Below are 22451 nucleotides of genomic sequence, written 5' to 3'. Positions count from 1 at the left end.
TGCAGGACATGTTAGAAGAGTCTATTTGAAATCCACATCTTCTGATTTGTGCAGTAGTTCAAAAACAATAGCAGCCACCCATCCTAAGCCAAGCAAAAATGTTGCTGTCCACGTAAGAAGGGAGTAAAACTTGCTGCTCTGAAACATGAGGAGAGTGAGAAAAGACAGCTGAAATTATTAGCAGTTTCACTGGCCCATTCATAAATTACTTGAAGGAATGTCCGGAGAGACCTTGATATTAAGAGGTGACCAAAATGAGCACAGGGAGCTATTACAATTTCTTAAAAGTGAGTAAATCTGTATTAAGTGAGTTAATAGCATGATGAGCTTGAGATCACAAGGCTGCTATTACATCTAACAGAACTAACGCAAATCAAAATCAGACTGGGTATTAAATTTAGGAGGAGTGACTTCCAATGCTTTATCAATCTGTCCTGTGTTACAGCTGTCTAATGTAAGTTTATATACAGTGCCTGCCAGTGATATCTTTTATGTGGAGACTGTTACTATCCTGATTTCAATGGGATTACATAGATATGACTGTATTTGCACATGGTAGATCAGACAGAAAGATACAAACTAATGGGCACAATCTGATACTTTTATTCATCAAGAGGAGTACAGTATTTCTCAAGTGGGCCCTTTGGTCAACGGCAGTAAATAGAACCACATCATGGGGAGTCTGTACGAGGAGTTGGGCCTTCATAATTGGACCCTAGCAACAAATTAATTTCTGTATCCAAATACTGTATGGCGCTTGTGGTTATTTTGCTTTATGTTGACTTTGGGGTCAGGAAATTCCCATCTTGAAAAAAAGGAGTTTGTTACTATGATAGATATTGAAAGAAATTTGGTATTTAAAACCGGTATCTTTAAGATTATTACTTAACATGTTAATTTTACATGTATTCTCAGGCAAAGGATTCCAAATTATATTGCAAACCACAGCCCATCAGCAGTATCTGTGAAGTGGCTGAAGATCTGACTCCCTGTATATAGAGGTAGATGAGTATGCATAGACATTATTTTAGAGGTACATGCATACACATGGAGATTATTTTACTATTGAAGAGCAGCATCTTATTAAAAAATGTATATGCAGCAGCTGTTAAACTACATTCAAATTTATTATTTACTGAGAGTGGAAAAGTAAGATGAAATTATTGTGCAATTATAAGGCATGGGAAATTCAGAGGTGCAGATCTAATTATCTAGGCTAAGACAATGACAGAATAGCATGTGTGATAGTCTTAATTTTTTTTTACCAAAAAAGTCACTAGGTCGTTTTATGAATATTTTTCTTTTGGGCCTTGGCTGTGCAAGACTGTTTGAGCGTAGTAGCTCTACCAGCCCTAAGCTCCTCGCACTGCTCTAGTAATTTCATAGAATCACAGAATGGTTGAGGCTGGAAGGGCCCCCTGGAGATCATCTGGTCCAATCCCCCTGCTCAAGTAGGGTCAGCTAGAGGAAATTGCCCAGGACTATGTCTGGTCAGGTTTTGAATATCTTCAAGGATGGGGACTCCACAGCCTCTCTGGGCAACCTGTTCCAGTGCTGAGTCACTCTTACAGTAAAAAAGTTTTTTTCGTATATTCAGACTTCCTGTGTTTCAGTCTGTACCCATTGCCTCTTGTCTTGATTTAGTACAGAGAGGAACACAATGCTTATTGGATCATCACAGCTACCTTCTGCCATTCAAGAGGACTTGAAATTGCCCTAAATTGATGGTCAGACCTCTGCCAGCCTGAGGGACTCTTCAGCTGCTATAGAGTCATTGTAGCTGGCTGAACACCCTCCACTCCTACCATATGAATGGGTCTCTCACAAGTAGCAAGGTGGGAAGAGGTGCAGATGACTTTCTTTTGTGCTTTGGCTGTTACCATGCACCAAGGTAGGCAAATGCCTGTGATTCCAAGTGCTGAAAAGTCCCTGATAAGTCCTTTCTCCACATACACATTGAATTTTAACATAGTAGATATTATAAAAATATAAATATATAAATAAGTGCAAAGACAACGATTGAAAACCTTTGGGTTTGGGAATAAGAAAATGCAACTGACTTGTTCCCCACCTAAAATCTTCTTGTTGCTACAGTTCTTTATTGCTTATTGAAAGCCAGGCTAACACATTCTCTTTCAAACCTCAGTCTTGAGCAACAACTCTTGCACAACTCACATTATGGAGAAGAGGTATGCTTAAGCGAACACAGCTTTGTTTTTGACGAGGTTGGCTGGTAAAAGGAACTGTACTGACATCTACCTGCATTTCTCAAAAGCATTTGACTTAGTACCACACGATGTTCCAATTAAAAAATTAGAACTATGCAGCATTAATGTAGTGCATAATAAATGGATTAAAAATGGCTGATAGATTTCAAAAAAGGAATTGTAAATGAGGAATCATCATCCACAGAGGATATTTCCCGCAGAGTTCCACAGAGATCTTTTCTAGCCTAATACAATTCAATGGTTTTATTATTAGTTCAGAAGTGAGGAAATCAGTGCCTGTAAAATTTGCAGAGGATACAACATTAGTAAGAGTAAATAGTGATAAAGTTGGATCAGTTTGACAGAGCAGTTTAGTTTGTTTGGTAAGTGGGGCTTGTTTGACTAGCATAAATGTTAATGTAGATAAATGCAAGGTCATACGTTTGGGAACAAAGAAGGTAGGGAGTACACACAGAACAGGATACTTGCTTCCAGGGAAACAGTGACCCTGAAAGGACTAAGAAGTCAGGATGGCCAATTGTCTGAACAAGAGCTCTCAATGTAATGCTGGGTCTGAAAACTAATGTGATCCTCGGATGAATAAGCAGAAAATTATTGAATAGGAACAAGAAGGTAGAGACTATGACTCTACATAGTGATGTGCTCTAATGGAGTCTTGAATGAGAACATTAAAAACATTAAGGGCATTCCTGAGTTGAGAGCTGAGCCTGTATTGTGGGAGGTGAAAATGCAGCACAGCATAGGCCTCTTAATGTGATATGATGAAGTGAAGACACTGGAAGAAATTCTCTGTAATCCAGAGACCTGTAGCTTCTGGGGTCTCTACAGGTCTGCACAGTACTGGGTCACTGGATAATGATTTAGAGTTGCAACCTTGCAAATTGATGTGGTATAGTCTCTGTTTAAATTGTGCCATCCAGTTCTCTTGGTGTTTTTGATCCTAGGCATCTGTCTCAGCTAGGGAAGAAGAACCAGAACTGTCCAGCTCTGAATATAATGTTACTGAATCCTGAATGCATGACTCTCGATCTGGTTCCTGTTCCGGAAATCTCAAGCTCATGGCCTTATTCAAGGAGTGTGAGGAAGCATGTAAAAAAGTGGATGGGAAAGAAAACCATGCAACAGATAAATAATTCATCTTACTACAGTGCTGATCAGCCGCCTGGGGGGATAACAAATGTATGGTAAGCCTTTTCCTGATCAGCACTGACCATGTTGGTCAATCCTTTATTCAGATGCTAACACTTTTATTGAGCTTACAAAATAGATGCTGAAGAAAGAACTACAATTAGTGGCAGAACTCAAATACATTTCTGTAGCTTATAAAATACGTACCCCACTCAGGGTTTTGGGACATCTGTGACATATCTGAGACTATATCTACAAGTTTGAGAAAAGGACACTTTCTAAACATTTGGCCTCCCCTGCTTCTCTCTTCTCGTCTCTGCTCCACTCCGCTTCTCTCCTCCCCTTTCTTCCTTTCTTCCTTCTTTCCTTCCTTTCTTCCTTCTTTCCTTCCTTCATTTGCTCACACTGATTTCAACTTCTAAATTAAGTAAGTGTCACTTTTAATTCTCCTTAAATATTTAGGTGACCTTAATTTGACATTTGATGTTAGATTTAGCGTGATGCTTTTGAAGCCTACCCACATGTAGAGAGCTTGGCACTGAGATGGCTGTGTTATTCTGTATTGCAGAGACCTGGAGAATTTCTATCTTTCCTAATGAAAAGAAGATTTTGAATAACCATAGCAACAGTAAAACCTGCTGTGAATCTTACAGCACCAAGTGTTGCAGGTATCTACCTCTGGGGATCAAGGGTTAGTCAAAATAAGGGGATCTCTTTTGCTGCCTCCCCCCTCCCCACACTTTAGTAGTGGATAAATTAACATAAAAACAAGTGCACAACTCCTGACAAATAGGTTATACTGCAATTTTCTTCTATTTTCCTTTTCTCAAGTTGCTCATGCATTGTGTGGTTTTTTTCCTATGACTTATTTAAAAGAAATCAGTATGAAATGTTTAATTTTTAATATTGGGTTTTCAAAGTAAACCACACAAATGCTAAAAGAAATGTGTGTGGTTTTGGGCGGGGGAAGGACTTAGAGCTCACACAGAATGATTTGCTTGGCTTAATTAGATCCCCTTCAGGAATTTAATGGGAATGTGATTGGCCTGGTGAGGGAAAAAACACATATATGCTAAGGTTACCAAAAACCAGCTGGCCTAGGTATTCTTTTAGCCTACAGCAAACACAAAATGTTTCAGCATAAATTGAATCTTTTTGACTGCGAGGTAGGTTGAGCTCTCTCGCATTTGCCTTGAGCTGAGAGGCTGCGTCTGAACAGCCACTGGGACTCAGGTGCTCTGTGGCAGCATAAGTCACAGAACTGACTGTGTGTCTAAGACTTCAGATTCAGCTCTCAGGGCTTTTTAAATGGGACTTGTACAGGGTACAGAGTGGAAAGTACCTTTGACTATTTTATTATTTTCTCTCTCCAGCCAGCTTGTTTCAGTCTCACCCTCACAGGTGGAGGAAGAGAGTGAGTTCTGCATGCAGTTGCACATTTGTGAATCCAGTTTATGTCTGTTGCTAGTCTTACAGCTTCAGCAGAGTTTCACTGGAGTAGCATTTATATAACTGAACTCAGGAGTTGGTTAGTTAATTTTGTTTACATTCTAACAGAAATGCTTTTGTTTTAAAATATTTAATTCTATCTTCTGTATAGCCTGAAGCCTTGGGGCAGGCACTGCCTGCTTGCTTGCCCTCCAAACTGGCAAGAAATCACGTAGTCACATTCCTGTGGCAATATCTTACTAGCTGAGGGTTAGTGTTGGACTGACTGTATACATGCAGGCTCCACTTATTAGCCAGCTTGCCTTTGCCTGATTCAATACATATTGTAAAGGCATGTCTGCCGGCAAAGCCTGGCAGAGATGCCAGAGAGGACACTGAGAAATGAGAATACATACTCAGGATTATGAATATATTAGAAATTCTCCCTCACTATAGCAAGGAAAGCTTGCATTCAGTTTTTGAAAACTCTTCTACGGGAGTCAGAGACTTCTTTCCTTCATACTCTGACGTGGAAAAGGGATGAGTCAATTTGGAAACTCTGACACTGCTGCCTTTTGACAATATTGACTGACTTCAGTCAGCATGCAGAAAAGCTTATTTAACCCATTTTTTCATTCCTAATCTCAAAATTTTCTGCAATTTTCCTCCTAAGGACTTGAAATTCCCACTGAAGTGCTTGAGAGAGCAGGATAAACTTGCCTTACAGGCGTATGCAGCTCATATGTACTTTCTTCTCCCTTATGCCTTCAGCAGTCAAGGCTCTGATGCGCTACAATAAGTTTATGCTTACTGTTTTCTAACTTACCTGGAGGATTTGGGTTGCAATTAAAATATGTGAAATTGGCAGTACTTTTAAAGTCAGGGGAGTCATGAAAATCTTGTGCATTTTTTATGCTGTCGTCCTTTGGGATCACTTGATGGGCTCCAGGTTGGTTCCCTGTGGGTGACGCTCCCCCCTGCCTTTGTGCTTCATTTCTCTTTCTCCAGGTTCTCCTGGGCATTCCCTACAGGATAAAAAGACAGTGTAAGTATCCTGGTTATTTAACCCCTGTGATATGGTCAAATTCCAGCCAGCCCCCTTAGATCCCACTTTAATTAATAATGAATTGGGTGTTAAAGTTCATTCAATGCAATTATTGAGCTAGATGCTCCTCATAGATGCTTCATTGAAAGGTGGTTTGTCACAGAAACATAATTTTACTTTAAAGCCTCTTCAGTTTGGTTGAGCTTTACTTGGGCTGGGATCTGGAGCAGCTTCTACTTAACTTAAACTTAAAGAGATCCCCAGCAGTCATCTTCTGATTTCAGCAGTCTCCCTATATCTGCCTTGAACAGCTTCACAAGGACCTGTTTACCTTATTTCAGTCCGTAACCTCATGGGAGGAGTAAACAGGCATAGGCATACAAGACAGTTTTAGGTGGAGAGTCTTAATTTCATCCTGGTGTGCATGCTAGTTTCCAGGGCAACTCTGTTTCAAGGAAATATGGAAGAGATCAAGAAGACACTTTTCTGAGAGGCTGTGTAGATGTTATCATCTATTGTCTTCTGTTGACTTGTATTTCATGTGGCTCTGTTATGATCACCTTCCTTACCTTCTGTGTCTGAAATCCCAGGCAAAGGGGTCTAAGTTCTCAACTCTTGCTAAAAATGGGCTTGTTCAGATCAATAACTTTGAGGTTACAATCAAATGAACATTTTCCATGATGGTTCCGTATTCACCTGTTTGGAATAATGATTGGATCTTTATTTTTTGACTCAGGTCCATCCTTTTTCCTTCCACAGAAGGACATTGCTTTCAGACTGCTAAGTAGAAAGGAAGCTAGAGTGCTCTGGTAGAAACCAATTCATCTCCACCCTAACTGCAAATAGGATCTCCGCACAACCAGTCCTTGCTGTTGGATTGCTAGGATTTGAATGTACCTGCTGTTTAATCTTTCTCTGACTCACTGTTAGCTCAGTGCTTTGCTAGCTCTGGGAAAAACAAATGACGTCTTTGGGAAACTTGTCCTGAAGCAGTTTCATGAAGAAACAGAACTGATACAGGGTAATAGCCACAACTGTTGGCCTTGAAAAGTTTTTTAAATGCAGAGTGTAAGCAGGAGCCTGAGGATCACAGCCTTTCCTCCCTGTCTTTGCTACAAGTGGAGGAATATCCGACCTCTCCTAGTCCTGGCCTTAGGTAGACAATGCTCCGTCTTGCAGTTTTCTGCTCCTCTTTGGGAGGTGCATTAAAATCCCTTCTTCCTGTTCATCCATCTCCTATGTAAATGAAGTAAACCATCTTACCCACTTGATAACAACAGCCCTTTAGTGGGCTGTTGGTCAACTGCTTCTGGACCCAGCAATAGTAACTCCTTTAAAGGTGTGTTCAGTCAGATAGTTTTGGATGCAGGAAAGGTTTGTGTGGCAGCTATGAAATATGGCATATTGGTGTATATGTGCAAGGTGAAAGAACATGCTGATAAGCTCTTCATGCCCCTTAGTTGGTGACTCAATTGGAAAAAAAAATCTGTGCTGTTCTGATTAAGAGCCTGGCATGTGGCTCTGATGTTTGCAAGTCTGGCATCACTGGTGGGAGGCAGAGAACAAAACCCAGTATTGCAGCCATATTCCCAGCTGCATTTAAACTTGCAAGTGTATTTCAACTTGAAAGTCTCTTAACCTCTCATGCCCCAGGGATAAGAATTCCTCCTTAAATGTGACATTCTAAAACTTCTGTCAGAGATCTGTGTAAAGTGTTTGGAGATCTGCAGATTACAGGCACTATGGGAGTGATCATTCTTTATTATCCTGTGCCAAGATGTTTTCATGCTGATGAAACTGGCAGGTGGGCATTTACTTGGAGACAAGAAAGTATTTTTTTTTTGCTTGTGGCTTCCATTTTTATTCAAAAAAATCTGCCTGTGCGACAGAGCAGAAAAGCCTTTGCTTTTCACAAAGCTATTAAAAATAAATACTGTTGCTGTGTTGAGAATTTTAATTGGAGTTTGTTCTGTCCAATTCTTCCACAGATTTTAAAATGCATATCTGTGCTTGTCTGTGTATTTCCCTATGCTCCTAGACTTCATTGCCTAGTGCTCACATGGCTCCAGGAAGAAAGAGGCTCGAAATTCAGCACGATTCTTTCTTTTACAGAATTACTGTCTCTGAGAAGGTCGGCTAAGGATTTCATCTGCCACCAGAGAGCACTGTAACTATACGCTCAAGAAAGTAAGGCTTATTTCCAGGGCAGGTGCTACTTGATGCTCCCTGTTTCCTTCATCAGGTCTACCTCACAGCTGGCAGTAGGAGGAGGATTCTTAAAGCAAACCCTCTGCAGGGCAGTTCTGTGCCTTTTAATGCTGCTTTACCAGCACCCCCTTTTTTGCGCTGTGAATCCACATTGACAGGGCTTGAATCCCCACTGTTCCCAGTGCTGGGCAAAGAGGAACTCCACCTTGTCAAAGGGCAACCGACCACTTGCACAGCCCTTTGCATTAAGCTTAAAACCAACCTGAATACCTCTGCCTGCAGGCTGGGAAAATGACATTGCTGTTATTCTCTCTCTCTCTCTCTCTGTTGTCTCACTGCTTCCATCATGACTGCTCAAATGCAAGAAGAAAGGGTAGTGCAGCAGCTGCCCCAAAATAGGCAGTCTGAACAACCCACTCCCTCCTTTTTGTCTACAAGATCCTTATCTGTTTGTTACTCAAGACAGCTTCAGTCAAACTTGAATCAATCTGCCCCATTTGTTACTACAGCTCCAAATCTTGTTGCTTCTGTTTCAGACCTGAAGAAGGACATGTGCATTCCTGCAAACTGTCCTGTGTTTTTTCTGCCTTTACTCCCCTACAAACTTAGCCTCCCTTATGTTGTTAAAGCAACATGGCTGCAACAAAACTGCTGCAATTCTTCAACTCTGATGCTTCAGCTCTTGGTGTAACTAAGGAGCATTGCACTGCTGCAGCCTTCTGTGGTCATTCATGCAGTTTGCGGGTATCTCTTGTGATTGAAATCACCCACCACACCCAGCAAGCATAGTAATTACTTTGAAATTGGACATCTCTTTCCTTAGGGATAGTGAAGATAGTTCAGCTGTCTGTCTATGAAATATGCCTATCTGCAGATGTAAAGACAGCTCTCTTGTGGGAACACTGCCAGACCAAAAAATATTATTCTATGGCTTTATGCCTAATTGCCATGTGATATTCACCACTGGATGAAAGTAATGCTGGAGATCCCAGAAATACCACACCAGAGCATCATTCTTTGTCCATTTTCTAAGTCCTTCTCACAGTAAGAAGCAGTGTCAAAGGGCTTCTTTCATCTATTCTGTTGCAGGGTAGCAAGGGGCTGAGGTGTAAGGATTCCTCAGCTCTCATCCTTGGAGTTAAAAAGTACATGGATATATGGCAGAGGGGTGAGTTGGCTTGCTGTAACCTACTTTTTCTGCTGTTACTCAAGTGCTCTGTCTGGGCAATGCTGGCTTGGCTTCTCAGAGTAGTGGCCTGCTGCCCTGTGGAGATGAGCTGGCCAGGTTTGTTGTCAAAGCTGTGGTTTCAGACTCTGTACACACTCAGGTAGCATCTCCTATAGGTATAGGTTGGATGTAATAGCATCACTGTAGGAGATGGAGCCCCTATGGATGGCTGCACCAATGATACAGAGTCTTCGGAGAGTACACGTGGCTGATTAGGTGTCATCTAGACACCCCAAGACCTGCGTGCTTGCTGCTTGTTCAGTAATGCGTAGGTTAAAATAGACAGTCTTGATCATAATTCTGTTCTGGGTCAGATGGAAGAGATTTTTTCCTTAAAGAAGTCCTGTGAGTTGAGGCAGCATCCCCCTATTTCCTACAGCCCTCCCTTTCATGTAACTCCAGGCCCAAATCCCGCTTAATTTATAGGCTCTGACAAGATCTTAGAGCAAGAATGATAGCATGGTTGCAGAGCACAGGCTATCGTTTAGTATCTAAAGTGCCAATTTTCTGACAAAGTGTGTAATCCAATACAGTGTTGTATAGTATCTGTTTGATAGGGAACCTCTGTAAGTCACCTCAGATTAAGAAGGGGAGAGTTTAAGCTGTTATATGGATAATGACAAGGAGAAAAGCAAACAATTCAGGCACAAATATCCATTCTCTACCCTAAAAGAGATTAAACAAGTCAGAAAAATACAATCTGCCTGAAATCCTTCATCTATTTTTTTTACCCTGTCTGATATCAATGTATAGTTTCAGTTTGGTTTCCCCTCCACTCCCCAGGGCTGAGAGAGCTTCGCAGATGGACATATGGACACACTTCCCCAGGAGGAGTTCTGGGGCAATTCTTTTTGCTCTACAGGACCCTTGCTGGCAGTGTTGAAAATGCTCCATTCAAATCTCAGTCTTCAGAAAGGGTTTTGATATTATGCCCTTAGGATATCATGAAGGAGATTTCTCCTTCCAGCTAGGCTAGGGATCGCTCTCCTTCAAATTTACCAGGCTGGGATGACAAAATGTCGTGTTGGAAAAAATACTTGAAAAACTACTTCTGATTCACTGCAGGCTGAGTCACAAACCTGATGAAACAGCTAAAAGTACCACTGCAGGATTTGATAACTATCAGAGAAGTCCTTCTGGATGGATCAGTGTGTATGTGTGTGGTAGGGGGAGAGGGTTCAGATTTACTCTGGTTAATTTATTCACAAATAGAACTTGCAAGCCTGAATTAGGAGTCTTGACTTTTTGTATAGTCAATGGGCCAAACAGAGCACCTGCTGAGGAGACAGAAAGCCCAAGGCTGGATCATGTGGAGTTGACATGGACTAGAAACAAGAACAGGCAGCAAATTCAAGCACTGAAAATAAACACTAGAGTTAGGCTGGCAAATAACCCCCTTCTACTGTAGGACTTGACCATGATGTCATGTGGTTCAGACTAGAGGATATGGAGAAATCCCATTCTCCTCCACATAAACTTTGGTAGAGTACTGGATGAATTGCTGTGCAATCAGTGAATGCAGATTTCAAAATGACTTTGAAAGCACAGAAAATCTTTGGAGAAGGGATCTGTGTGAGCATCTCCATGTTCTTGCCTGCATGTTCGGGAAGAAGAATACCTGTGAACAGCAGTGAAAGCACTGGGGAGTTTTATCTGCAAGAAGATTTACAACACAGCTTTTCTCTATTTGCCACCTGCATTGCTGAAGGTAGTAGGAATGTTGCATGAAAAGCAGAATGTGAACTAAGTAGTTAGATTTCTTTACCACAGCAAAGTGCAGGAAGTAAAACAAAACCAAACCAAACCAGGAAAGCTGAAAAACAAATTGGATATTTTTCATTTGTGCCTTTTCAAAATCCACTAGAATCACAGGAAAAATAGTTTTAAAAGATAGAGGGCCAAATCCTCAGTTTACAGCTGAACTGTCAGTCCAATGGAATCTGTAGAGCAGGGAGTATCTGGCCCATTATATTGTTCTTTCTTCTTTCAAATAACATACCACTCTAGCAAATCTAAGCAGGGAAGATATTTCTCATCCTGCTCAGAGACTTTGAAAGCTAAGCGTTTAAACTAAACTTCCATTACTCTTCAGAGATGATGAGAGTTGAAAGTAAGTTGAACTACAGCCACTGATTTCAGATAACACTTTTAACTGCTCCTCCAGGTGCAGTATCTTACAGTACCTTGCTAGTAGGACATGGCAGGGGTAGTGGTTTGGTGGGTTTTGGTTATTTTTCCAGATATTTCATGATGACACCCGACAACCATTGTTTGCATGGAAAACAAGGTCTGCGATATCAAAGGGAGGTGCCCATCTGTTTGCCTGGTGAAGCAAAGTTTCAGTATTCTGTGTGTTTCAGTATCACTGCATTTCCCTGGGATGTCAGACTGAAATAATTTACTCGCACTAATATTAGGTTAAGCCAAGCTGGGGGAGGTGAGTGTAAGTGAGGCCATGGACTGTTGTTGAACGTTCTTCACAGGTGGAGAATGACACACATGGGGAGACTTACACCCAGACTTTCAGATAGGGCCACTTTGGTGGTTCAGTTTTGGGTGCTCAGCTTCACCTAAAGGAGCACCAGATTTTAAGACTGCTAAGCATGCTGAGCTACAGCAGAAGTTAAGGATATTCCCTCTGGAAATGCAATGGCAATTCTGTCAGTTTCAGTACACAGAAAATGATACATCCCAAATTAGATCCCGCCTTTGAAAATAGAAGTCACAGGCTTTTATCTTAAAGAGGTGTTGCACAAAGTCAGGACTGAGTCTAATCAAGATCTTTAAAAACATTAACTTTTACTTAGTGACAGAGCTGTTTTCCCTAACAGCATTGAAGATAAATATTTGGATAGTAACAAGTAATTTTGCAGTAAACCAGACTAAAATCTCCTGGATTTCCACCCTTTGTAATTTCATTGAAGTACCTTTCACTCACTACCAGAACAGGAACGCCCCTCAAGACTCTCTGGGACATTTAATCTGCATCCAGATTTGCCAAATTCAATCTTTCAGTAGTTCTACCTTAAGTTACCGAAGTAGACAAAAGGTATATGACAGGTCTCCAGAAAAAGAAATGGTTTTAATCTTCTTCACAAGGCCAGCAAAAATGTGCCTGGTGTAATGTTATTCCATGGTGGTAAATAGTTTAGAATAGAAACTGATCTAATGGGTTTCCTATGGAAGATATTCTTTGGCAAAGAATAAGGGCTGCCTCTTGGGACTGAATACCAGCACCAGATTTAAGAGATGGAAATAGGTTACCAGAGTGGAAGGGTCTTTTAGCTCACCCCTTCTGGCCTGCCATCTAGGCCTCAAGATGAGGGATGAAGGATACCCCTAGGACTCTGCATTTCTAGCGATGGAGTTACTAGGCAAGAGCCAGGTTTATTTTCTTTGTTTGGAAGGAAAAGCATTTTGAAAATTTCTCTCAAATTAAGCAGTGGGCAAGCCAAAAGATTCTGTTTTGGTTGCCTTCTAGATGAATTTCTATTTTTTTTTTTTAATTATGGGAAGAGAAGAAATTATAAAACCTTCGTTTTGGACTGAGTCTCTTTTTTCCCAAAAGCATGACAATTTTCATACAAAATTATCTTCACTTTCAATCCAGCTCCATTAAGACTCACCTTTAAGCTGCAGACTCTCATGATTGATGGCGGATACACTTTCTCATTCTAAAGAGCTGATATTAACTTTCCTGTCCTCCCAACACTGTCTCTCTAATTCGTATAGTTCTTTGTTCTGTTATACAAAGCCTCTCCTTGCAACAAGGTAGAGAATATAGATTCAGATTTCTGATGCCTCAAAGGGAGAGGACAGCTAGGATTTTGGTTCAGCTTGTTATGGAAATCATGCAAGATATGAAATACTGACTGAGAGAAATTTTCAAAACCTCACTAATTCGGAAACATTGTGATGGAGAAAAATCTTCATGAGAAAATGCCTTCGAAGTAAAGAGAGAAACAAACAAACAAACAAAACATAGTTACTTGCTTTTCCCTGTTTCTTTCTTTTGGATTATTTGGGCTGTGAAATCAAAACATGGTTAGAACACCATTGCTATGGATTAAACTAATCTGCCTCTACTCTACCTCCTGTCCAAGCTTAAGGGGACAGTAGGAAACTCTATTTTGTCCCTCTCCCACCTACCTCCCACATCTATATTTCGATGATCTCTGGTGAGTTTGCATGGGGACTGGTACTAGATGCAAGCCATTTGCATTTTTTCATAGTCTTCTAGCAGTAAATATTAAATCCTTGATGATTTCAAATTTAAAGGTGGCACAAAGATTGGCTAATGTTAAATACCAGTGAGGAGAGGGCAGTCGTGAGAAGTGGTCTGAACTACCCGGTAAATAAGGCCAATTCCTGAGCGAGAAAAAAATTTAAATAATCTAAGTCAGTGTTGTATCTCTAGGAAAATGAATGCAGGCAGGAGTTACAGAATAACAATCTATTCCCAGGAAAGTAGTGACACAGGAAAAGCTATAGGGCTTAGAGTTGAAAAGCAATGTGGCATGAGACTCCCGGTGCACTCCTGTGGGAACAAAACAAAAAACTTCAGTCCCTGGAAATGTAAGCAGGGTAAAAAGTAGGCTTAGGGAGGGATTTACTCTGTACACAACAGTAGCGAGAGCCAATACAGGAATAGTGAGTCCAGCCGAAGTATCTACATTTTAAAGAGAATACTGAAAAATAACTCAAGTGCTGGAAAAAAAATCTCATACCAAGAAACTTAAGAGTGCAATCTCTTTAGTTATTCCTAAAGAAGTGACTTGATTGCAGCATGTAAGTACCCTCCTGAGGGGAAGATGCCTGATGGTAAAGGGTTCTTTAATTGAGTGGAGAAAAGCATGAGAGTCGGTAAGTGTAAGCTGCAGACAAAAAAAAAAAAATCAAATTAGTTACAAAGAAATTTTTGAGGAAAAAATAACTCCTGGGAAATATAACAAAGGACAGCGGTGGATTCTCTCTTCCATGATGTCTTAAAGGCAATAGTATATTCCTTTCTGGAACAATTCTTGAACAAAATTGTGCTTTAGACAAAGAGGAGGTGTTGGCATCAGTTCCAGACTAGATCAAAATAAAAACAGAAGTTGTCAACAATATTTTGTTTACCATAAACCGAACAACCTGGGGGCAAGAGAACAATCAGATCTCAGTTTTTATGGGAGCTGTTTTTATCAAAACACAAAACGATTGTCAAATACTGTTTTGTCTTAAAGTCCACGTGTTTTGTATAAGCATGGGTTAAGAAGAGTAAATCCTTAAAGGATTAAATAATCTAAAAATGTTTCCAACTCCAGTACTTAAAATGTTCAGGCTGTATCAAACAAGACACAAAATGTCTGTTTTGAATTGGCCAATTTCTAATGCTGCCCAGCTGCATCTTTTATACTTAAGCAAACTTATTTTACTGACTTGTCCAACATTGCTTCTGATTTGTGGTTGGGGTAAATCACTAGTATCCAGCAATTCATAACTCTAAATGACATGCCCTTTTCTGAGTAATGTATGTGGATCTGCTTGCTCCAAAGACCTCCCATCCCTATCCTCTTCATCTCTCTACACTCATTTTAGATGTTCATTCTCCAGAAGACATTTTTTTGGGGAGATTTGTAATATTTTCCTATTCTTAGTGGTCCATCACTAGCATTGATAAAAGCAGTAGTCATTTCCTTCTAGCTTCAGCTTGTATCACTATGTACAAATAAAGAGGTGGACATTTGAAAATGTAGAAAATAAGTTAAGTAGTGAAGATAGTCAACGTATATTCTCACTAATCACGTTGTGAACGAAAGTGAGTTGTCTGCGGGGGAATTTTTACTATACCCTGAAAGATATTCAGCTATTCCTATTGCAGTTTCTATGTTTCTTGTTCTGATTACTGAGATAAGGAGTTGAAGGTAGCATATGTATTTTTGACCAAGAATATTCCTTTACTTTTTAAGGATAAGACTGGTTTTATTAAGTTACTTGATTTTTAGCAAGATTCTACTTGGAAGAAGTACTCTCTCCTTGGCTGCTTTCTCTGGTCTAAAATAGAGCTGGAAGTCCAACCTAACAACCTATCTTGAAGCTCTGACTGTAGTATTCTGCTGCTGACAAACCAGGCCAGCTGGCTAATTAATTAATAATGAATTATTTGGTGATGTGCACCTGGAAATAAAGAGTCGCCTGGAGGTTACATATTCATGAGCTTTCCCCTAGAATTTGGAGGTTATTTGTTGCTGTGTGTTTATCTTCTTGGATTTCTCCTGGTAAAGTTCAAAGAAAGTGACCTCTAAGAAATCTCAAGCATGATAATTTTTCTCTTCTGGCCAGATGCAATTAGTTGCATTTGTTGGTAATAGGAGTATAGGCTAGAAGTTGACAGTTAAAATAGAGAAAGCAGCCTGAGTCACTGTGCGATTCAGTTTCTTCTGGAAAATAACTTATTTTGTGGAAAATAAATAAATAATTATACAATTGATTTATGTATCAGGGTCATTGTCTTTTAGATCCCTCCAAAGACAGGAAGGAAAAGTCTATGTACCATGGTATTTCATACACCTCTTGGTCTCATAGCAGAGACAGAATGAGAGTTACTCAGAGATTATCAGCTTTGGAGCTTATTTTCTTTCCTACCTGTTATGTACAACAGGCTTATATTTTTTCACAGTGTAGGATCTGTTATATTGCCCCATCATAATTTGGGGATGGGAAATTGTGATACCAACACACAGCTGATCCAATAAAACTCTATTTTTGATCGGAAAATACTTATTTTTAAAATGAAAGTTCTCATCGGAAGTCATCTGATTCAATGAAATTCGTAATGAGAAGTTTTTCAGGTCTAAAGTGACATGTATAACTAAAAATAGGAATGACAAGGAGTCATTTTAGGATAAAAAATGTATGGCAGAGATGAGCTTGGAAATAGAGGAAGAATGATCAGAGTATATATGTAGTGCAAATGTACATTTTTCTGTTAGACAGTAGGTCTTTTTCTCTACTAATAATGTCTTTTTGCTGAACTCAGGTAATGGGCATCTATGGGTTCTTGGAGTCAAAGATCTCTGTGCTGCGTTGCACAATGTAAGAAATTAAGCAGACAGTTAAAAAAGTTTGTGAATGATCAGTCATAGAGGTAACAGGGCTTCTTTCCTTCTGTTCTGTCCTAGTCAGCACAATTTAATGCATCAAAATGTGGTACTGGATGAAATCATGTTGTGTTGGAGCTTGAATTCATGATTTAGTGCAGCTGAACAAGCTGAACGAGTCAGATGAGCTGTGGTAATTCTTGCATTTAGCCTGTGTCAAATCTGAGATCATTTAGCTCTGCCCACCATGAGGTTACTGGTAATACAGTATAAACCTGTGCTTCTACAGTGAACATATTTCAGAGACAGATTATAGGAACTTTTTTATTCTTTTGTGTTAATACTGGTGATTTTAACAGCATTTTTCACCCTCTTTTTTCAGGACTGTCTGCAAAGGTCTCCTGTTAGTCTCTGCAACCATCTGTTATTCTGTTTCAGCAGTCCAAAACATCAAACAGACTTTTTTTTTTAAGCAGTTGCCAATTTCACTGAAAGAGAAGGACCTCATGAAGAAGAGGAGAACAGAATAAACAACAAAGATGCAGAAAGAAAAGTTGCAAGCTGATGGAGAAGCTTTTATGCTTGCTGACAAGTTTAAATGAAAGCTCAAATATCCCTTTCTGAGTAGGTGGCAGCGTCGCTCCTATCCACCCTCAAGCTGACACTCCAGGTTTCACTTGACTAGAGTCACAGAGCACATTCCCTGAGTGCGGAGAGAGAAGACAGAAAGATGGATAGTAATTGCACACAAATAATACCAGACTCTCTTGAATGACACCAGTTCAGTATTCCCCAACAAGCATGATATTTCCTTTTATATTTTTAATAACACTAAGGGAGGAGAAACACAGATCATGAGATGCAGAGACTCTAGTGCCAGCCACAGCTAGAATATCTGGTTTTGTTGTTGCTGTTGGCTTGTACCCTCCTGGAAGAAAGAAGAAATGAGACAGACGTCTGAGATCCATGACAAGTACTGGTTGCAGCCACAGCAAGTTGGTTGCATTCATTTTCTTTAAAAGTCTGTTCTTACTGTCTGTGCATTAATGATTTTGCTATTTATTATCTGATAAACAAAGGATTGGCCGTCTGCAAGAAGCAAATAATGAGAGGCTATACCCAGGAGAATTTAAAATCACTACATCCAAACAGGAAGAACCTCATGGGGAGGTCCCTGAGGAGGTGTTAACTTAGGATGCCATCTATCTATCAGTGTGTTGCATCAAATTATGTACATGCCATGCACTGATGAAGATTAACGTTCGTGGTCTCACAAGGAAGTAAGTCTTCAGAAAGGATTTGAAGGACGTTTGACGAAGGCCTAATGCATTGGGAATGAGAAATTATTTAGGCGTTAAAGCCAAGCTGTGTATATAGTAGCAGGTTAAAGAAATAAAGGGCTGATGACGGTGCCATCACTCAGAAATTGAGGATAAAATGTATGATAGCATTGCTGAGCTTTCAAGGCATAGGTGATAGAGTGGAGATGGTCAAAGAGAGAGAAAGTTCCTCCGTTTCTGTGGGATTAGAGCTACTAAAAAAGACAACCCCCAAATCCTTCCTAAAAGGATTTTACAACCTCTGCCTCTTTCCTTGACTGTGATTTGCAGAAAAAAAGGAAAAAAAGAAAAGTTAACTGAACTTGTCTTTGTATATGAAGATCAAAGCCTGTGAAAATTCAGTGTGAAGGTTAGGAAGCATTCTTAACAGTAAGATTTACTGAGACTGTGAAGTCATTTCCTCAGAGGAAGCTGTTGCAGCAGCCCTATCACTTGGCCCATTTAAAACTAGACTGCCTGATGCACTTGGGAATCTACTATTGGGAGCAATCCTGCTGGTGCCAGAGAGGGTGTAATGCACTGGCAGCCCTAATGGGCCTTCCCCATATCTTGTATCTGCTAATCTGGAAAAGTTCTTGTGTAGCCCAGTTGGTTGGGGAGAGGTTTTGAGTAATTTATTTTTTTTGGTCTAACTAGCCTGGCCACTTCTAGTGATCTAGTGATTTCCTAAGAGCACCTTCAGTTTGACAGTTGTAATCCATGGATTTCTTTAGTATCCTTTTGGTCCAGTGTTGATGCAAGAGAATATATAGGCTTCCTGCACAGCTGGAAAAGAACAGTCCATTACAATGTCTGCCTCTGTTAATACTCCTTTGACATTGTGAGAAATTATGTAAAGAGCCCTAGGATTCTTATTCCTATTGCTGGCAGTCTACAAGAGAGCCTAGACAGGGACTGGGAAAGTTATGATTTGTGGTGCCATACTACACCAAAAGAAGTGGGAATCAGCATTCACTTAAGCTTATACTTGGTTCAGAAGTTGAAAAGGGAGAGCCTGGGTCATTAGCTGCAAATCACTTGTGTTACAAGTAGTTGCTAAAGTAGTTGCTTGTGCTTCAGGTTAGGTTTGGAAAAAATAAATGAATCCCCAGTGAGGTGAACCTTGTGAGAAGAGAGAGTTAGGTTTCCTGTCTTGTTATGTCCTGACTGGGGTCTGCCTTATTATGCACTTGCTTATTCCACTCAGTGCAAAAACATAAATGCCAGCAAGGCATTCGTAACAGGGAACACACTGCTCCATAGCAATGCACTGAGCCAAAAATGTGCTCCATATCACAGTGATGAGCATATTAGAAAATACTGAGATGAAGTGGCTGTTAAGTATGGAGCCAGTCAAGACAGCTGGGTCACAAGTGTTCAGGTGCATGAGGGTGGCTTAGATCACCCACATCACTTCTTGCTGTTCATGAATATTCAGGCAGTTGGATGTCTAGAGAAAGGCTGTTCTAAAGATGATCAGCAGTATCTGGTTGTGAGCAAGTGCATGTGTGTGCATAGAAATATTACTTTATTCCTTATTCACTTATTTAAACAATTTCACTTAGTCAGGGAGCAGAAAGGATGCCCTGGGATTCAGGTTACCCACCGCATCCTGCGAATGACAAGCTGTCAAAGCAAACTTGTGTACAACTTACAGGCTCTAAGTTATCTGTGGAAATCAAGATCAGTGTAAAAAGAAGTTCCTACCTTGGCCAGCTAAAGTATTGAAGTGATTAGTTGGGTTGAGTGAATAAAAGATGGACAGATGGACCTTTTCCTCTCCTATTTCTTTTAATAAACATTTTAGAAATGGAAGTAAGTCAGAAAACTTAGTAGTAAAAAGAGAAAGAGCATGATGATCTATATAGAAAATGGCATCTTCAGTTACAAAGTATTCAAAGGCTTTACAAACCATATTTAATGTTTTGGTATTGATGAAAAGCAGCATTCTCTGGTGAGGAATGTGCCTGTGCTTCCATCTTCTTACTTTCTCTTGATATTTCTTCCTATTAGAAAGTCTAGTGTTAAGCTGTCTCACATTCTCCTGCCATGAGAAATATATGTAGTTATTTCCCAATTATTTGGGTGTAAAATACATCAAAAGCAGAGTACACAGACTCTGAGCACCAGTGACAGGCTCAGATACCTTCATTTATCATCCAGATGTGTTACGTTGCTTTCTGTGCTCATTTTTTTTTAAATAAATTTCTCCCTAAATAAAACCCTGAAATGGAAATCAGTGCAAGAGTTGAAAGGCCTATATTTGCATAGTTTCATCAAGTGTTGATCAAGAGCGCATAAATGTTTTTGTTTCCCTGAAGCATGTGTACTACATGGGGGCTGTTTGAGTGTGGATTACCAGTGGGGTGGTTTCCACTTTAGTGGGGCAGATTTTTAAATTTGGTCTAAGACTGTAATACAGTAGTTAGGTGAAACTGTGAATACGACTGCATGTGTGTCTCAGCGGCAGCTTAAGTTGATATAAAGTCTGGGCTGCTGCAGTTCCTGTTACCCTTATACCACATGTTCCTGCTTTTCCCCCCGTGCTGGCATTTAGTTTTCTTGTGGCCGCACAGGGAACCAGTTCAGGGAAATGATCTGCCTGAAAATTAACCTCACCAAATAAAAATTAGTTTTCAGACCAGGATGACTTGCAAATTATGAACAATAAGGATCCCCAAATAAACAAGAACTCAGCTGTCTCCTGCTTAAGTCTGGCCTTCAATCAACCTCTGTTCCTGCCATTCACTTAAGGATGCTCATAGGGCAACAAAGACTCATAGCTGAATGATATCACACGAGCCTGAAATAATACTCAGCTCTTTCTCAACAGTCGTTTCAGATGAGTCAGAAATACCTCAGTGCAGGATCAAAAGGAGGAACGGAGAAAGCGGGCTATTGCTAAAGCAATAGTTGTTGGCAGCAGTGTAACATCACTACCTCTGTTGCCTGTGCTTTATGCCCGAGAAGGTCCCTGCTGAGGGAGACAGGGTGGCCACTGCTGGGTTGGTGGCCTTTCCCAGCAAAAACAGTCATCCCCCAGGAGAAACAGCAAGGCCTGCTCTCCTAGCTGCCATTTCCCTTCCCCGCTCTGCCTCATCTCATCTCCATCTCTTTCTGCGAAGGAAATGGCCTGGCCCAGCTCCAGCTCGTCATTCTGGGAGGAGGCACTGAGAAACCTTGGCCCTGAATTGATTTAGCCAAAGTGAGCCAGAGGACACCCAGATGCTTCGCAGGAGGGGGATCAAATCTGTAAGTGAAACTGTTCAACTCAAGACAACTGTCATGATGTTTGGCCCCTTATAATTGGACTCTAGTTTCCATAACATAAAGACAGGAGAATGACTATTAAAAGATCACTGACTGAAGTATGTGAAGTCTGTCAAGGAAGTTCTCATCCACTTTAAAGGTGCTGAGGTTCTAATGTGCTGGCATTTTTTTCCTTCAGTTTGTGTTAGCACTTTGAAGATGAATTTTTGTATGTTTTATTGGTAGGGCTTTCCGTCTTGGCTGCAAGAATGAGGGTCAGTGTAGCCAGAAGCTGTGAAAGTCAATTTTGACTTAACGTCAACCCTGCTGCTTTAGCTCTGGGACTCTGCTATTCCAGACGCACATTTGTGGCAGATTGGCTGGGGGGTTGTGAAGCAATTACAAGAACACTTGGATACTTGGCCGAAGCTGCCAAACTCTCATTACTTTTCATCAAAGTCAGAAACCCCAGGTGGGATGCCAAGGGCTTGGAGACTGGTGCCTTGTGTTGCATACATCTCCACATCCAGTGTCTGCATTCTTATACTTTTGTACAAGACAAAAGCTCATTAAATACTATGTTTATTTTCTTCCTCTTATTCCTGTAATAGTATTAAATTACTGACAGTAACAATGTTTTCAAGCAGGTACTGAGGCTGAGGTTTAATGTCTCTGTGGGTTTTCCTTCGTGACCCTACACAGTGATTATCCAGGGGCATCTTGAGGAATCATATTTGGAGAACTGCATGAAAGCAAGCTGGCAGATGCCATAGTGAATTGGCAAGTTTTTATATGCCTCTCCTAAGTGACATGTGCCCTCCATGGCTAACAGCTGGCTGAGATCCTCTCTGTACACCGGGATAACCATAGCGCGGGGATATTTGAAGCCAGCTGCTGCAAGAGGATTCCAATGGACACCACGTACGAGTGTGGTAAAGGGTAAGCTTGGATAGTTAAGAGCTTTGCAGGAAAGCACTGTCTTTATTTTGTAAGATGAGAGCATGCTTGTACTTAGAAAATTAATTATTAAGCAGAAGGGACTTTTGTAGCAACATTTACCACATCCCCTTTGCATATATGACTAAGTTTCAGCCCGTAAGTAACAGCACATGCTGAGACATGAAGCAGTGCCTTCCCCTCTCTCTGCCACCATGCCACACACACCTCTGCTTCCCACTGACACTTCACTAGGAAATTCACCATGAGGAGAGCTCTAATGTTTTCATGAGTTGAGAGATAGTGAGAATGGACTAAGACATTAATGTATTTGAGGCAGATGATCATCTCCTGCTGCTACAAATCAGCCAAACCATTTATTGTCAGAGCAGGAGACACTGATCCTCTGACAATGCTGCATTATGATGTTATCCCAAATGACTGAGATAATTCCATCTGATGACTGTGGGTACATTAGAGTGACAGTTGCCCTGTGTCTTACTTTTTTTTTCTTTCTTAGGAAAGTAGAGTTCATTCTCAAAAATACTCCATTTCTTACATAATGTTCTTGATTCCCCCCAAACAGATTTTGACTTTAAA

The 22451-nt window shown here is 40.5% G+C and overlaps 1 long non-coding RNA gene across 1 annotated transcript in view; it reads left to right on the top strand.

Moving 5' to 3' along the window:
- LOC112989905 (uncharacterized) overlaps nt 1-22451 on the top strand; it is a 308655-nt gene that overhangs the window by 272855 nt on the left and 13349 nt on the right. The window contains exons 10-14 of the long non-coding RNA XR_010389352.1: nt 3173-3412; nt 3925-4024; nt 16730-17627; nt 20792-20918; nt 21563-21854. This is a non-coding gene — a long non-coding RNA (uncharacterized LOC112989905). The remainder of the gene's footprint in view (nt 1-3172; nt 3413-3924; nt 4025-16729; nt 17628-20791; nt 20919-21562; nt 21855-22451) is intronic.

The sequence above is a fragment of the Dromaius novaehollandiae genome, chromosome 5 (assembly GCF_036370855.1).
Source record: "Dromaius novaehollandiae isolate bDroNov1 chromosome 5, bDroNov1.hap1, whole genome shotgun sequence".
Taxonomy (NCBI): domain Eukaryota; kingdom Metazoa; phylum Chordata; class Aves; order Casuariiformes; family Dromaiidae; genus Dromaius; species Dromaius novaehollandiae.
This window is presented reverse-complemented; position numbering and strand designations above follow the sequence as displayed.